At 30.7% G+C, this 3,216-nt stretch overlaps 1 non-coding gene across 1 annotated transcript; it reads right to left on the bottom strand.

The window, feature by feature from the left end:
* Window positions 1–2,470: 2,470 nt before the first annotated feature.
* On the bottom strand, window positions 2,471–2,577 carry LOC139845776 (small nucleolar RNA R71). Its single transcript, XR_011758534.1, has one exon. It is a non-coding gene; the product is annotated as a small nucleolar RNA R71 (small nucleolar RNA).
* Between the last annotated feature and the right edge of the window lie 639 nt (window positions 2,578–3,216).

Below are 3,216 nucleotides of genomic sequence, written 5' to 3' on the forward strand. Positions count from 1 at the left end.
ACTTTAATTATTGTCATTTACTTTACGCTTTAAATTAAGTTGTATTTAATATTTTTACATTAGGTTTTAACTGCGACTAAAGTTTTAAAATCGACAAACCGGTCATTAAACGGTAAAAACCCCCTTTTATAATAATAATACTACTTATATATATATTTATATATTTACAAATATAGTTTTAAAAATATAGCGTTAAACTTGGCTAGCTCCCTGTAGAACGAACCGGACTTACTAAAAACTACACTACTGTACGATTAGGTACACTGCCTATAAGTGTTGTAGCAAGGTTTAGGTATATCCACTCTATAAATAAATAAATAACTTGTGTAAAATTGTATCGTATTTAATAGTATTTCGTAGTAAAAATATAACTATTTCGTATACACCTCTACGCACATCAAGTATTTTTGGCGCCGCTGCCGGGGACAACTTAAATGCCGAAAGCGAAACGCTATAAAAAATTAATAAGTTTTAATTTCTTTCTGTAAAAAAACGTTTTAAATATTAAAAATACAAAAATATAAAAATAAAAACAAAATATATATATTTTTAAGAGTTGTTCAAAATAAAAAAAAATTAAAAAGTTTGTATTTTCTTTTAGTTACAAAAACTAATAGGTAGTTTCTTATAAATTAAGTTTTTATTTATTTTATATAAATATTCTATTTAAATTAAAAAACAGAAAATATTTATATATATATATATATATATATATATATATATATATATATATATATATATATATATATATAAACGAGCCGTACTGTAGCAGCCCAAGATCGGAGCTGGATCCAGAAGTCATGCGATCGCATGGCCCGTATGCATAAAACTCATGTGACCGCATGAGGGTTGCTGACACGCCTGATACCTCTGCCGACAGCATTAATTACGGATTATTATTAATTATTATTAATATTAAACCTTAATTAGGGTTAATTATTATATTAATTAATTTTAGTTTTAATTAATTTGTAATATTTAGTTTATTATAGTTTTAATTAGTTATAAATTAATACTTTTATAAAATAAATAATATAAAAATAATATTTTTATAAAAATTGTATTTTTTTACAACTTTAAGTTTTATTTTTATATTTTATATGTTTTTATTCGTAATATTTGTGTTTTTATCGTTCGTAATTAGTTTTTAATCTAGTATTTTGCCGTAGTTATTTTTATTTCTAGATTTTTAGGCTTTGCCGTAAAATCCCTTAAGTGCTTTTTCTTTAGATTAAGACTTAGGCGCTGCAGAATTTAACGACGTCGCTTATTCGCTTTAATATTTTATAGATTTTAGTACTTTTTAAGTTATTGCTGTTTTGGATATAGAATTCCTTTTAAGCTTTAGTACCTTTAGACGTAAGTTTTAAATTTTAGTTTTTAGACTTTTAAGTTTCGACGCGCTACGTTCTTTTTATTATTTTTTTCGACCTTTTATTTTTCCGATGTTTTTCCGACGCGCTCTTTTTCTTTCTTATTTCTCGACGTTCTAGTTTTTAGGATATAGAATTTTCTATTTCTTCTCTAAAATATCTTTAAATTTCAACGAAAAATTGTTTTAAGTGGTTAAATTGATAGACATCCAAAATTTTCTGGTTCGTAGTAATAGTTGGATTTGTTAGTGGCGAGTTGTGGGCTTCTGATTTAAAGGGTCCTGGCTACCTGCTGCATCAATTGGCTATTCGAAACGTGGGCAAAATCAGAAAAGTCTATTAATTTGATAACTTATATAATTTTTATCTTTTATAACTAATAGGATATTCAGTGAATGCACCGAGCAAAACGTTCACCACCTTTTATACGTTCACCACCTGTAACTCGATCAAGACATCTAGCCAACATTGTCGCAGTTGATTTTTCTTTAGAATCGTCATCCAGTCAACCAAGTACTCCAATTCAAATTTTCGATAATCCATTTTTTGAACCCGACCTCACAATTTAGAATCCGGAGGATATTCAGGGACAATTCAGAGATCCTGAATCACTAATCATTCCTCCTGAACCACAAATCACTCATCCAGAGATTGTCGAGGAAGAAACCATTAAGTCAGAATCCTCTAGTGATTCAGATTCAACAAATTCAATCATGGAAAATCTGGAACCTCTAAGTATGGAAGACCGAATGAGAGCTAAACGCACTGGCCAAGGTCATGCAATTACTCAACCAGACATTAATGCGCCAAATTATGAAATCAAAGGACAAATCCTACACATGGTAACTAATCAATGCCAATTTAGTGGTGCGCCGAAGGAAGATCCAAACGAACATCTTCGTACCTTTAATAGGATATGTACTCTATTTAAAATCAGAGAAGTAGAGGATGAACAGATATATCTCATATTATTTCCCTGGACTTTAAAGGGAGAAGCCAAAGATTGGTTAGAATCGTTACCTGAAGGTGCGATTGATACATGAGATGTTTTAGTTGAAAAATTTCTTAAACAATTCTTTCCGGCATCTAAAGCCGTGAGACTTCAAGGAGAAATTGTTACGTTCACACAGAAGCCAAATGAAACTTTATATGAAGCATGGACAAGATTTGGAAAATTGTTGAGAGGATGTCCGCAACATGGTTTAGACACTTATCAAATAGTACAAATATTCTACCAAGGATACGACATCACTACAAGAAAAGACATCGATATAGCAGCTGGTGGTTCCATTATGAAGAAAACCGCAACTGAAGCTTACAAAATTATTGATAACACTGCTTCCCACTCACATGAGTGGCACCAAGAAAAAGATATCGTTAGATCATCTAAAGCAGCTAGAGCCGATTCTAGCCATGACTTTGATTCCATTTTCGCAAAGATAGATGCTGTCGAGAGACGAATGGAAAAGATGACTAAAGATATTCACTCAATACGAATTAGTTGTGAGCAGTGTGGAGGACTACATTTGACAAAAGATTGTCTCAGTATTGAACAAAAAATGGAACAAAGAGAGAATGTTTCATTCGTGAACCAAAGGCCTTAATTATCATAATGATTATCAACCACCAAGACCAATCTATAATCAAAACCAGAATTATAACCGAAATATTCCATACAACAACTAACAAGGTCCTAGCAATCAACAGGTATCTAACAATACTTACATTCAGCAAAGACCTATTTTTCAAAATAAACCACCACAAACCGATGATAAAAAGCCAAATTTAGAAGACATGATGTCAAAGCTAGTTGAATCTCAAACTAAATTTTTTACATCTCAGA

The sequence above is a fragment of the Rutidosis leptorrhynchoides genome, chromosome 4 (genome assembly GCF_046630445.1).
Source record: "Rutidosis leptorrhynchoides isolate AG116_Rl617_1_P2 chromosome 4, CSIRO_AGI_Rlap_v1, whole genome shotgun sequence".
Taxonomy (NCBI): Eukaryota; Viridiplantae; Streptophyta; class Magnoliopsida; order Asterales; family Asteraceae; genus Rutidosis; species Rutidosis leptorrhynchoides.